The sequence below is a fragment of the Arachis hypogaea genome, chromosome 20 (assembly GCF_003086295.3).
Source record: "Arachis hypogaea cultivar Tifrunner chromosome 20, arahy.Tifrunner.gnm2.J5K5, whole genome shotgun sequence".
Classification (NCBI taxonomy): domain Eukaryota; kingdom Viridiplantae; phylum Streptophyta; class Magnoliopsida; order Fabales; family Fabaceae; genus Arachis; species Arachis hypogaea.
The window spans coordinates 69,894,774-69,910,124 of NC_092055.1; positions in this window are offsets into that span (position 1 = coordinate 69,894,774).

The following is a 15,351-nucleotide window of genomic DNA, read 5'->3' on the forward strand; positions in this document are numbered from 1 at the left end:
GCGAAGCTTCGCTGAATTACCCTCTGATTATACCTTGAAGTCATTCGACGCTTTAACGCTTCCTCTCTAATCTGAGCTCTTTCTCGGACTTCTGGAAGTAGGTCGAGCTCTTCCCTTTGATTTTGGGAGTTGATCTCTTCATTGTAGAGGATCATTCTGGGGGATCCTTCCTCTATATCCACTGGGATCATTACCTCCATTCCGTAAGCAAGTCGGAAGGGTGATTCTCCTGTGGTGGAGTATGGAGTTTTCCAATAAGCCCATAGGACTTGTGGGAGGTCTTCGGCCCAAGCTCCCTTTGCACCATGTAGTCTCCATTTTAACCCAGCTAATATGATTTTTTTGGCAGCTTCTGCCTGTTCGTTAGCTTGTGGGTGTTCTACAGATGTGAATTGGTGCTTTATTTTCAAGTCGGCTACCAAGTTTCTGAAACCTGTATAAGCAAATTGAGTGCCGTTATCTGTGGTGATGGAGTAAGGGACCCCAAACCCTATAATAATGTTCCTGTATAGAAATTTCCAACTTCTTTGAGCGATGGCATTGGTTAGGGGCTCTACCTCAATCCATTTTGTGAAATAGTCTACCCCTACAATGAGGAACTTGACTTGTCCCGATCCTTGGGGAAAGGGTCCGAGGCCCCATTTTGCGAACGGACAGGGTGACGTTACACTGATGAGCTCTTCTGGCGGAGCGATGTAGAAGTTAGCATGCTTCTGACATGGTGGGCATGTCTTGACGAACTCTGTCGCTTCTTTGTGTAAAGTTGGCCAGAAGAATCCAGCTCGGAGTACCTTTTTGGAAAGAGCTCGTGCCCCTAAGTGGTTGCCACACATGCCACTGTGTACTTCTTCCAGGACTTCTCTTGTATTAGAAGTTGGTACGCATTTTAGGAGCGGTGTTGAGATCCCTCTCCTATATAAGATGTCACCCACTATAGTATAGTACTGTGCTTCTCGTATCAACCTCTTTGCCTCCTTCCTATCTGTGGGGAGTGTCTCTGTCTTGAGGTAGTTGATAATGGGAGTCATCCACCCTTGATCCAGACCTGATATGGCTAGGACCCTTTCTTCCTCTGTGATTGATGGGATTTGTAATGTTTCCTAGATGAGGCTTCTGTTATTACCCCCTAGTTTGGTGCTGGCTAGCTTTGAGAGTGCATCTGCCCGAGCATTCTATTCTCGAGGTATATGTTGGACCTCATATTCCCTGATCTGCCCGAGCTGTTCTCTAGTTTTGTCGAGATATTTCTTCATGGTAGGGTTCTTAGCTTGGTAGCTCCCATCTATTTGTGAGGTAACTACTTGTGAATCACTGAAGATGGTGAACTTTTGGACTCCTACCTCCTTAGCCAGCCTCAAACCAGCCAGTAATGCCTCATATTCAGCTTGATTATTTGAAGCAGGGACTTTGAACTTTAGTGAGAGTTCGATTTGGGTTCCCTGATCGCTTTCTATTATCACACCTGCGCCACTCCCGGTTTTGTTTGAAGAGCCATCCACGTAGAGATTCCATCTTGTGGGAGTTCCCGGGGTATTAGTGTACTCGGCAATGAAGTCAGCTAGGTACTGTGATTTGATGGCTGTCCGGGCTTCATATTGAAGATCAAATTCGGACAACTCGATTGCCCATTGCAGGATTCTTCCCGCTAAGCTTGTCTTCTGTAGGATGCCTTTTATGGGCTGGTTGGTCCGAACCTTGATAGTGCGCGCTTGAAAGTACGGGCGGAGTCGTCGAGAAGTAAGTATGAGTGCGTAGGCAAAATTTTCTGTCTTTTGATAGTTCAGTTCGGCCCCTTATAAAGCTTTGCTGATGAAGTAGATGGGTTGCTGCTCACCCTCGTTTCTCGGACAAGTGCTGAAGCGATTGCCCGATTTCCCACTGCGAGGTATAATATGAGTACTTCTCCTTCCCGTGGTTGGGTAAGAACTGGTGGTTGCCCCAAGAATTTTTTGAAATCTTGGAAGGCTTGCTCACACTCTGTTGTCCACTCAAACCTCTTTCCTTTCCTTAATGTGGCGTAAAAGGGAAGAGATCTGATGGTTGAGCCGGCAAGAAACCTGGATAGGGCTGCAAGTCTTCCGTTGAGCTGTTGTACTTCTTTGATGCAAGTCGGGCTTTTCATGTCGAGTATAGCCTGACATTTATCTGGGTTTGCTTTGATTCCTCTTTGCGTGAGCATGAAGCCCAAAAATTTTCCAGCTTCTACCATAAAGGTGCATTTTGCGGGACTAAGTCGCATTCCATGCTTTCTGATGGCGTCGAATACTTTGGTTAGGTCGGGCAGCAAGGATTCCTCACTTTGTGTTTTTACCAGCATATCGTCTACGTAAACCTCCATTAATTTCCCAATGTGTTCACAAAAACTTTGTTCATCAATCTTTGGTAGGTAGCTCCTGCGTTTTTGAGCCCGAATGGCATGACGATATAGCAATAATTTGCTTTTGGGGTTAGGAACGAGGTTTTTTCTTGATCGGGTGGGTACATCGAGATTTGATTGTATCCTGAATAAGCATCCATGAAGGAGAGGTATTTGTATCTAGAAGATGTATCCACTAGAGTTTCTATACTTGGGAGTGGGTAGGGATCTTTTGGGCAGGCTCTATTTAGATCAGTGTAGTCAGTGCACATCCGCTACTTCCCATTTGACTTTTTTACCAAGACTATGTTGGCTAGCCATATTGGGTATTTGACTTTCCTTATGAACCATGTCTCTAGTAAGGCTTGTACCTATTCTTCCACAGCTTGGGACTTTTCCGGTCTGAGCTTCCTACGCTTCTGCTGCACTGGCTGAGATCCTGGGTATACCGCCAATTTGTGGCACATTAGTTTGGGATCTATGCCCGGCATGTCTGCGGCCTTCCATACAAAGAGGTCGGCGTTATCCTTTAGGAACTGTATCAGAGATTCCTTTAAGTCTCCCTTTAAGGTTGCCCTGACGTTTGTCGTCTTATCCTGGGCATCACCGATTTGGACCTCTTCAGTTTCGCCTTCAGGTTGTGGACGAAGTTCCTTACGAGCTCGAACTCCCCCAAGTTCAATAGTGTTGACTTCCTCTCCTTTGGGGTTACCTTTAAGGTTCAGACTTTCATTGTAACAGCGTCGCGTAATTTTTTGGTCTTCTTTTATCGTGGCGATCCCTTCTGGGGTTGGGAACTTCATGTACAGATGTGGAGTCGAAACCACTGCGGTGAGCTGGTTCAGTGTTGTCTGACCTATTAGGGCATTGTAAGCTGAGATCACGTCGACTACGATGTTGTCTATGTTGAGTGTCCTTGACTGGGTTCCCTTTCCAAAGGTTGTGTGTAGTTAGATATATCCAAGTGGTTGGATTGGAGTATCTCCCCGTCCGAACAAACTATTCGGATATGCTCTGAGCTCTTTGTCTTACAAACCGAGTTTGTTGAAGGCGATTTTAAAAAGATATCCGCATAGCTTCCTTGGTCTACTAGTGTTCTGTGGAGATTAGCATTGGCCAATATGATATTAATGACCAGGGGATCATCATGTCCCGGGATGATGCCTGTTGAATCTTCTTGGGTAAAGATAATTGTGGGGAGGTTGGATGACCTCTCTTCTTCCACGACATGATATACCTTTTTAAGGTGTCTTTTGCGAGATGATTTAGAGATCCCTCCTCCTGTGAATCCTTCATTTATCATATGAACATGTCTCTCAGGAGTGTGGGGTGGTCGTTCAACCCGTCTGACTTCTTCGTCCCGTCTTCTCTTTCTTGGTTCGTCAGTTTTATTGGCCAAGAACCTGCCTAGTCTTCCTTCCCGGGCTAGCTTCTCTATGACGTTCTTTAGGTCGTAGCATTTGTTTGGGGGGTGTCCATAGATTTGGGGATATTTGCAGTACTCTGTCCGACTTCCCCCTACTTTTTTGCTTTTGATTGGGCAGGGTGGTGGGATCTTCTCAGTGTTGCATATTTCTCGGTAAACATCCACAAGAGACACCCGAAGAGGGGTATAATTATGGTATTTTCTAGGCTTCTCACTGGGTTGATCTTCATTTTTCTTGGACTCTTTATCCTTGTCCCGAGAGGGGTAGGAGAATCCAGGTTTTGAGGTTTTACCTAATCAAGAATTCTTCTCCATATTAATATACTTGTCTACCCTTTCTTGTACCTTGTTCAGAGATGTTGGATGCTTTTTTGATATGGAGTGACTAAAAGGTCCTTCTCGTAGGCCATTGATGAGACCCATGATGGCTGCTTCAGTTGGTAGACTTTGCATGTCCAGACACGCTTTGTTGAATCTTTCCATGTAGTTGCGAAGACTTTTCCAATCTCCTTGCTTGATCCCTAACAGGCTCGGGGCATGTTTGGCTTTGTCCTTCTGGATGGAGAATCTGGCAAGGAATTTTTTGGCTAAGTCGTCAAAACTTGTGATAGATCTAGGGGGCAAACTGTCGAACCACTTTATTGCTGTCTTTGTCAGGGTAGTCGGGAAGGCTTTGCATCGAATGGCGTCCGAGGCATCAATGAGATACATTCTACTTCTGAAGTTGCTGAGATGATGGCTTGGATCCAAGGTACCATCGTATAAAGTCATGTTGGGAGCTTTAAAATCCTTTGGAACTTTAGCTTTCATGATCTCTTTGGTGAAGGGGTCTTGGTCTTTGTGGGAGTTATCTTTATGGTTGGAATGAGCAGTTCTGGTCTTGAGATTTGCTTCTAGTTTTGCGAGCTTGTCCTCTAGCTCCCGGTGGTGTCTCGTTTCTCTTCGGAGGTTTCTTTCAGCCTCCCGCTAGTGTTCAGCCTCCTGTTCGAGCTGTTTGAGACGATCCTATTGTTCTCGGATAGCTTCCAAGATTTCTATGTTTGAGGGTTGTTTATCCCCCCTGTTTTAAGGTGCATCTTTTGATGTGACCTTCGTATTTTTAAGCGGAGTTCTTTCTTCCAAACTGGAGTTGTGATCGTTGTCAAGGTTGTCCGCCATGAGGATGGAATGACTTCTAGGATTCCCGGCAACGACGCCAATGTTTCGAGGGTTACCTGAAACTGTAGGTCGATCTCGGTCGAGATCTGCAGTGGTGGCCGAAGCTGACGTGTCCGACTTGTTGGACTTGGTGGTGCTGCTGATCCTTCGTCACCGGAGGGTGGTGGTACCTGCAAGAGACTCCGATGCTTAAGTTAGCATGGGCTTTAAGCAAATATTTTATGTAGAATCAGAGTATGAGTTATACCTGGGTTTCCAGTGTATTTATAGTAGTGTGGGCTGACCTTTCTAGATAAGATAAGTTAGTTATCTTATCTTTAAGTGAAGTGATGCCAAGGCATCTTAGGCTAGTTTCACTAGCCTTTTTCTTTTATTTTTAGTTGTTTTATGCATTTTCTTGAGCCTTAAGTAATCATTTTGGGCCAAATAGTCATGCTTGTCTTAAATCATTCAACATGAAGATTTTGATGCAAATTCCATGAGTTTTTAGTTATATTCCTTGAAAGCTATGAATGGAAGAATTCTCATGAATTTTTGCAAGACTTTGATGCAATTGTTTGGATGATTTCAGGGAAGAAGAGGCTAAGCAAGGAAGCAACAAAATCAATAAAGGAAGCTTGAATATCACATGTGGAGTTTAAGTTCCAGTTTAAGCCTAAACTGGAGCTTAAACGCCAAAATCATGAAGGATAAGAAATGCTGGGATTGAAGTTTAACCTCCAGTTTGACCTCAAACTGGAGGTTAAACGCCAGAATGAAAAGCCTCACTAAAGAAGCATTCCACGTTTAACCTCCAGTTTGACCTCAAACTGGAGGTTAAACGCCAGAATGAGTATGCCACCCAGGGAGGAGTTCCACATTTAACCTCCAGTTTGACCTCAAACTGGAGGTTAAACGCCAGGAGTGGGAAGAGCACCAGGGAGCCATTTCCACGTTTAAGCTCCAGTTTGACCTCAAACTGGAGCTTAAACGTGTTCGACAGCTTTTCTCCTCCAGGGTTGCTCTCTCCATTTCCACGTTTAACCTCCAGTTTGACCTTAAACTGGAGGTTAAACGTGCTCGACCTCCAGGGCTGCCCTTCCTTTATCCACGTTTAAGCTTCAGTTTAACCTTAAACTGAAGCTTAAACGTGTTATATGGAACAGCTTGACCATGCCTTCTTCAAACATAAATAACTTGAGCTACAAAACTCCAAATGAGGTGATTCAAAATGCATTGGAAAGAAGACATCTAGAGCTTTCCAAGCATATATGGCATGCATGGTGGATACTAAAAATTGAGGGAGAAAACAGCCCCGTAATGTGCATAGAAGAGCATAGTACCAACATGCAATCAGGCCAGCTGACCTCTTCACCTTCCATGGAGTATAACTCGAGTTGTAGAGATCCAATTGAGGTGCTTCCAGTTGCGTTAGAAAGCTGACATCCATAGCTTTCCAACGAGGTATAATAGTCTATATTTGGCATCAAATTGGCAAGGTTGACAAGAGAACAAAGTGACGACTCAAGAAAGGGGGTGCAACATTTGAGTGTAGTTTAATGGATCATTATCCTTTTTGGATCAATTATGTCACTCAGCCCTTCAAGCAAGCAAGGCCCATCAACAACACCAAATCAAGGCCACAAGAATCATCTAGAATAGTTTATTTTCATTTGATTGTAATTTGCTTTGAATTTCATTTTCATTTTGTAATTTAGGGAGCCTATTTAAAGGCCTTAGTTTCTGCATTTAGACGGGGGGAAAAAAAAGGGGAATCCAGCCCCTGAGGGGGACTTTTTTTAGCTAGTTTTCCTTTTCTTTGTAATTGAATTCAGAGCTATGATTCACTAAACCCCCTTTCATTGGGTTAGGGAGCTCTATTGTAATTCAATGAATCAATAATAGTTTATCTTCTTCTTCAATCTTTTCTCTTGAATTTTGTTAGAAAGCTTCTCGATCTAATTCCATTGAGTAGTTGTCTTGGGAAAGAAACTACTCATACTTGGAATCCTTCGGAGCCTTGGGAAAGGAATGGAGGATTCATGCTAGAGAAGCTTTCTCACAGTGAATTGGATTGGGGTTTGGATGGATATTGTGACATGTAATCCTACCAAATTGTGGTTCATGAAATTGTGTGGTATAATCAGTGATCAAGCATCATCTCTTCTTATGAACATTTAAACCAAGGGATTGGGAATTTGTTCGTTTTTAGAGAGAATTGGTGAGCCAAGGGATTGGGATCCAATCATATAAGATTGCCAAGCAAAATTCAATGAACGCATTGGTTGAGGAAGAGATAAACATGTTTTGATTCGGAGATCTCAATATCTCCTATAACCCAATGAATTCCCCATTTCTGATTTCCACTTTCTCTTTACATTCTGCTACTCAATTCATGCAATCACCCCCATTCCCTTTTAATTTCAGCAATTTAGTTTCTGCTCTTTAATTCATGCAATTTAAGATTCCGCCATTTCAATTTCTTGTCATTTACTTTTCCCGCCAATTTTACATTCTGCAATACTCATCTCAATCTTGATTCCGCTCAACTAGAACACACTTCTAATCCGAATTGCTCACTCAACCAATCCTTGTGGGATTCGACCTCACTCTATTGTGAGTTTTTACTTGACGATAACCGGTGCACTTGCCGGAAGGAATTTTGCCGATCGTGCAATTTCCTAAATCGTAGCATAACTAGTTTATGTGCATCAAGTTTATGGCGCCGTTGCCGGGGATTGGTTTTCGATTGACAATTCTCCAATTGGAAGTTAACTAGATTGAGCAATTTTTCTTTTCTTTTGTTAATAGTTTTTGTTTCAGTTTATTACTGCTAATTTCTGCAAATTTTAATTTGTTTTCTTTGCTTATTCACTTGTTAGCATACTAACCACTAGCTGTTTGTGATATTGCCTCACTATGGGATTTCCACTATCTTTGGATGAGTATTGTTTGAGACTGGGCACATTGCAAAAAAGAAAGGAGTATCCATCATCTTTTGGTCAATCAAAATCCATGAGAAACTCTCCACCACCACAGAATGATTCATGTTATTATGCTCATGGTGGGTGGGAGTATCAGGGACAGGAAACGGGGTACTTCCCAGAGCCACAAAATGGTCAATGTTTTGGTAAATGTGATCACTACTCAAGTTGTGGCTGGGAAGATCAAAACCAAGGAGATTTCACTTATTCACACCCCATTCATCAAGAGCCATCACCTCTGAATTATCCAACCTCACCTCCTAGTTTTACATATCCAAATTCTTCATCACTTGAGCATTTCTCAGCACAAAATTCCTTCTCAAATTCATACAATTCATTTCACTATCCACAAGACTCATTCCACTACACACAAGAGTCATACCACTACCAACACTCCAACCAAAGACTCTATCAGCCCACACAAAACACATACTCCCAGCCACCATATCACAGCCAAGATAATCAACCTCATCAACCCAATCCGAACCAACAATTTCAAGATCAATTAAACAGGATAGAAGGAATGCTTGCAACTATGGGCAGAGATGTGGCCGATTTGAAAGGCTTTAAGGAAGAAGTGATATCCAACTTACAAAATCAGGGTGCTGCCATTCAAAAGCTAGAAGCACAAATTGGATATCTATCAAAGCAAATCCCTACCCACAATTCTTCTAGTGATACCATGGCAAACCCAAGGGAGGAATCAGAAGAACAAGAAATGGAGAAGGTTAATCAAGGGAGATCACACTCCAATGAAACAGAGAGTTGCAAAGAGGAAGGGTTCATTGAACCACAAATTCAGGAAGATTTTGATGAACAGGATACTCCAACTGTCCAACAACAACCAAGTTCTGAGATCAAGGATGTGAAGGCAGTAGAAACAAGCACCAAAATGAGGATTGTGACCGAGAAACAAAGGACCATATCCATGAAGAAGAGAAGGTCGAAGAACAATCCAACTCCTGAGCCAACAAGCAAGTTCACTCAAGCCAATCACAAGGGAAAGCTTGCTGGAAAGAAGCATTCACAACAAGGGGCACTAACTAGCTCCTTTATCCACTTGAAGTCATTCCTCTTAACAAACTGGAGGAAGAGGAAGAAAGTCAGGAACAGCATGTCAAGCTAATGACGTTAAAGAAGCGCTTGTTGGGAGGCAACCCAACCAAAGGTAGTTTTTCTTTTCTAGTTATTTTAATAAAAGAGTTAAGTAGATTTATCTGTATTGCAAGGAGCTAAGTTTGGTGTTGCACACCAAAACAATTCAAGGGTAAATGTGAGATTCTAAGTTTGGTGTTCCACCAAAAACTTCATTAAAAGCACATTTCTACCTCAGCATGACTAGTCACTAGCTCCAACAAATCAGGGAAACTACTTAAACAATAGTTTAATTTCTAGTTCATAGTTTCTTTTTCTAGTTCATAGTTATTTTCTTAATAAAAGCACATGAGGTTTTCTGCATATGATCCAAATTGCTGCATATGGCAAGGAACTAAGTTTGGTGTTCACACACCAATCTAAGTTCAGAGGCCTACAAACATACATGCATGCTAACCAATTCTCAAAGTGCTTGGGGAACAAGCAACTTCTAATAGCTTCGCAGGAAGACAATCAATCTCATGGAAGGAATATACATCATCATCAAAGAGAACACCAAGGCTAGGAAGGATGATGAACAACAAAGAAGATGCTAAAAGGTTGTATTGTCACTTAATTGCTTGTACTTTGAATTGCTGATATTGGAAGTTTGCATACACCCCTGCTTTAAGTTTGAGTCATTGCAGTTTTTGTTTGTCTGTTTGTTTAATTTTCAAATAAGTGATAGTCTAAGTGTCTGGATAAACTTCACTTGCTTAAATGTATGCTTGCCATGCTTGTTCTGTTTCCATAAAATAAAAAAAATGTTTGAACAAAAGTAACTCAATTCCATTTGGTAAGAAATCAAATAAGATTAAGTGGTGGTATGCATGTTTGATTGAATAGTCAGCTCACTAAGAAATAAAGTTAGAATTGTCACTTTTAGTGGAAATTAGTATGCTGTCTATGGATCTTGATGAATAAATGTCTTTGGCCATGAAAAAGAAAGAAAAAGAAGAAGAAAAAGCCACTGAAAAAGGGCAACCAAAAAGCAAAAAAATTGAGAAAATAAGCTAGGCACCAATGGTTTGAACTTCTGAGACAAATGCCTGTGGTGTTTATGTATTAAGGATATGCTTGGATGAATAGGTTCTGAGGAGTGTTTCAACACTTGGTAACTTGGGTTAACTAACCCGGGATTATCAACCAAAAGTCCATTATCAAGAGCAACCTAAATACAAAACATTTAGTCACACAAAGAGGTGCTGGGCACCAATGTCTCAAGAAGAAATGTGAACTAAAATGCCTGTAGTGGATATGTGTAGCGCACTAATAAGAAAAAGAGAATGCCAAAGGCTTGAGCAACACATGACACTGAGCAACAAGGAGCAAATAAGCTCAAAGAAAAAGAAAAACAAAGAAAAGAAACTTGCCAATGATATGTGAATAACAAGAGGCCATAAGCAGTGTTTTAGTGGAAACATAAAAAGTGACATTCTTACCTAAGAAACAATAAAGTGATGCTGCAACAACTTTCTGCATGAACACCCCATTAATCAATGTCAATTACTTACTGATATGGCTAATGAATTTACTTTCTGTTTCATTCTTTCTTCTCAATAATTCAGAACTTGCTTGGGGACAAGCAAGGATTAAGTTTGGTGTTGTGATGCCAAGGCATCTTAGGCTAGTTTCACTAGCCTTTTTCTTTTATTTTTAGTTGTTTTATGCATTTTCTTGAGCCTTAAGTAATCATTTTGGGCCAAATAGTCATGCTTGTCTTAAATCATTCAACATGAAGATTTTGATGCAAATTCCATGAGTTTTTAGTTATATTCCTTGAAAGCTATGAATGGAAGAATTCTCATGAATTTTTGCAAGACTTTGATGCAATTGTTTGGATGATTTCAGGGAAGAAGAGGCTAAGCAAGGAAGCAACAAAATCAATAAAGGAAGCTTGAATATCACATGTGGAGTTTAAGTTCCAGTTTAAGCCTAAACTGGAGCTTAAACGCCAAAATCATGAAGGATAAGAAATGCTGGGATTGAAGTTTAACCTCCAGTTTGACCTCAAACTGGAGGTTAAACGCCAGAATGAAAAGCCTCACTAAAGAAGCATTCCACGTTTAACCTCCAGTTTGACCTCAAACTGGAGGTTAAACGCCAGAATGAGTATGCCACCCAGGGAGGAGTTCCACGTTTAACCTCCAGTTTGACCTCAAACTGGAGGTTAAACGCCAGGAGTGGGAAGAGCACCAGGGAGCCATTTCCACGTTTAAGCTCCAGTTTGACCTCAAACTGGAGCTTAAACGTGTTCGACAGCTTTTCTCCTCCAGGGTTGCTCTCTCCATTTCCACGTTTAACCTCCAGTTTGACCTCAAACTGGAGGTTAAACGTGCTCGACCTCCAGGGCTGCCCTTCCTTTATCCACGTTTAAGCTTCAGTTTAACCTTAAACTGAAGCTTAAACGTGTTATATGGAACAGCTTGACCATGCCTTCTTCAAACATAAATAACTTGAGCTACAAAACTCCAAATGAGGTGATTCAAAATGCATTGGAAAGAAGACATCTAGAGCTTTCCAAGCATATATGGCATGCATGGTGGATACTAAAAATTGAGGGAGAAAACAGCCCCGTAATGTGCATAGAAGAGCATAGTACCAACATGCAATCAGGCCAGCTGACCTCTTCACCTTCCATGGAGTATAACTCGAGTTGTAGAGATCCAATTGAGGTGCTTCCAGTTGCGTTAGAAAGCTGACATCCATAGCTTTCCAACGAGGTATAATAGTCTATATTTGGCATCAAATTGGCAAGGTTGACAAGAGAACAAAGTGACGACTCAAGAAAGTGGGTGCAACATTTGAGTGTAGTTTAATGGATCATTATCCTTTTTGGATCAATTATGTCACTCAGCCCTTCAAGCAAGCAAGGCCCATCAACAACACCAAATCAAGGCCACAAGAATCATCTAGAATAGTTTATTTTCATTTGATTGTAATTTGCTTTGAATTTCATTTTCATTTTGTAATTTAGGGAGCCTATTTAAAGGCCTTAGTTTCTGCATTTAGACGGGGGGAAAAAAAAGGGGAATCCAGCCCCTGAGGGGGACTTTTTTTAGCTAGTTTTCCTTTTCTTTGTAATTGAATTCAGAGCTATGATTCACTAAACCCCCTTTCATTGGGTTAGGGAGCTCTATTGTAATTCAATGAATCAATAATAGTTTATCTTCTTCTTCAATCTTTTCTCTTGAATTTTGTTAGAAAGCTTCTCGATCTAATTCCATTGAGTAGTTGTCTTGGGAAAGAAACTACTCATACTTGGAATCCTTCGGAGCCTTGGGAAAGGAATGGAGGATTCATGCTAGAGAAGCTTTCTCACAGTGAATTGGATTGGGGTTTGGATGGATATTGTGACATGTAATCCTACCAAATTGTGGTTCATGAAATTGTGTGGTATAATCAGTGATCAAGCATCATCTCTTCTTATGAACATTTAAACCAAGGGATTGGGAATTTGTTCGTTTTTAGAGAGAATTGGTGAGCCAAGGGATTGGGATCCAATCATATAAGATTGCCAAGCAAAATTCAATGAACGCATTGGTTGAGGAAGAGATAAACATGTTTTGATTCGGAGATCTCAATATCTCCTATAACCCAATGAATTCCCCATTTCTGATTTCCACTTTCTCTTTACATTCTGCTACTCAATTCATGCAATCACCCCCATTCCCTTTTAATTTCAGCAATTTAGTTTCTGCTCTTTAATTCATGCAATTTAAGATTCCGCCATTTCAATTTCTTGTCATTTACTTTTCCCGCCAATTTTACATTCTGCAATACTCATCTCAATCTTGATTCCGCTCAACTAGAACACACTTCTAATCCGAATTGCTCACTCAACCAATCCTTGTGGGATTCGACCTCACTCTATTGTGAGTTTTTACTTGACGATAACCGGTGCACTTGCCGGAAGGAATTTTGCCGATCGTGCAATTTCCTAAATCGTAGCATAACTAGTTTATGTGCATCAAGAAGTCATCTTATCTCTAAGGGGAACTGCCTTTATCTTTCTAGGCTTTAGTTACCTTTAGAATGGGATATGTCCCTTTGTTTGGGCCTGCTTGGGCTTCTTGTGTCGATTTGGCTGAGCTCTTTAAAGAAGAGGTTGGGGGACCTGACCTGAAGAGGTTGGTTGCTTTATTTTTAATCAGCCCGGGTGGGATAACTCGACCCAGGGTATGAACAGTTACCATGGTGGTGTGTCTCCCACCAAGCACTTTGGTTTAGAGTCCTAAGTTGGACTTTGCATGGCTTCATTGGTCACTTTGAACTTCTCCAAGGAGGAAAATCTCCAACTCCTTGGCATTCTTGGGTTGAGTGTGATCTCTTGAATCGGACTTATTGGCATATTTCTCTTCTTCTTGCTCTTTGCTTACCTCAATCACTTCATCTTCGACTATATCACACCCAAAGATAGAATAGGCTTCGAGGATGGGTTTCCTGGATTCATCCAATGTGAATTTTGCTACCTTGCCATCAGCTTCAAAAGAATAGACTCCTGAATGTGCATCCAGCTTTAACTGGGATGTCTTTAGAAATGGCCTTTCCAGTAGAATGGATGATGGCTTGTCTGACTCAATGGGAAGAGTCTCCAAGATGTGGAAATCCACTGGGAAGAGCAAACCTTGGATGTCAACCAGAACATTTTCTGCAATCCCCACAACTGATACAATGCTCTTATCGGCCAACACAAATCTCGCCCCGGACCTCTTTAAGGGTGACAAGTTTAATCTCTCATAAATGGGGAGTGACATAATGCTTACGCACGCCCCCAAGTCACACATACAGTCTGTGAACTTAATCCCACCAATCAAGCAGGTAACCAAACATGGGCTGGGATCATTGCATTTTTCAGGAATTAAAGAAGAGATAGAATCATCTATTGGCCTTTTGTTGAGTTCGCCAATTTTCTCCTTGTGGGTACAAACATCTTTGAGGAACTTGGCATATTTGGGCACTTGTTGAATGGCTTGAAATAGAGGGATGATGACTTTAACATTCTTAAAACTTTCCACCATGTTGGGGTCAAGTTGTTCTTGCTTCTTGGCCTTCTTGGCCATAGTTGGAAATGGAATGGGCATAGGCTCTTCAATCAAATTTTTCCTCTTTGGTTCCTTGGCCTTGAGTGGATCCTCCTCATCCTTCTCAACATCTTCCTCTTCATCCTTCATCACTCCCATATCTTCTCCCACCTCTTCCTTGTGGGTTTTCTCACTCGAACTAGTAAGCACAACACCAATTTCATCCAACTTGGTGCCGCTCCTAAGGGTGATAGCATTGATGCTCCCTTTAGGATTCAATTGAGGTTGTGAGGGCAAATCACTGAAGTTGAGGCTTTTTGGGCATTTTATGTAGTCGAAAGAGAAAGAGTCAAATGGGTGAGTGCTTCGGCAATTGTAGCCATATATGCTTCTTGTTTCTTGTGAAAGTCCCATTGCTCTTGCATAAAGGTTTGGAGTGTGTCATTCATGTAAGGTTGATTAGGAGGAGGTCCTTGATTGCCTTGAGGAGGGTTAGGTCTACTATTTGGGTGTTGATACCTCCCTTGAGGTTGAGATTGTGGAGGTTGTTGGTAGGATTGTTGGTATTGTGGTTGACCTTGAGGAGGTTGATGATAGTAGGATTGTTGGCTTGGGTAAGGTTGAGCTTGTGGGGCTTGGTTCCACCTTTGATTAGAATTATCCCTCCACCCTTGGTTTTGACTTCCTCTATGTTAATTGTAGTTGGGTCTTTGTGGGTATGGATTGGCTACCGCTAATGTAGTGTCCTCTTGGAGTTGAGGGCACTCATCAGTGTTATGGTTGTTACAAGCACAAATACCGCATGATCTTGGTGGTCCCTCAATTCTTGGAGGTTGAGGTGGAAGAGATAGCAAAGCTTGGTGAATTTGTTACCCTTGGGTGATTTGTCTCAACAAAATTGTCATCTCATCGAGGGTCTTCGTCAAAACGGCATCTCTGGAAGGAGAAACTTTACTTAAAGCTTTTGGTTGTGGGTTGCTTACCCTTAAGTGTTGAGTGGAGTCCGCCAAGTCCGCTATGATCTCCCAGGCTTCCTCGGCGGTCTTGTTTTTGGTGAGAGATCCTCCACTAGAGGCATCTAGGAGAAGCTTATCTTGGGGGTTCATCCCTTGACAAATATAGCTAATAAGTACCAACTCGTCAATACGGTGGTCGGGGAAAGCTTCCAACAACTTCTTGAATCTCTCCTAGTACTCATAAATAGTCTCCCCATCTCGTTGCACAATGCAAGAGATTTCCTTTCGCAGCTTATCTGTTTTCTGTGGTGGGTAGAACTTTTCCAAAAATTCC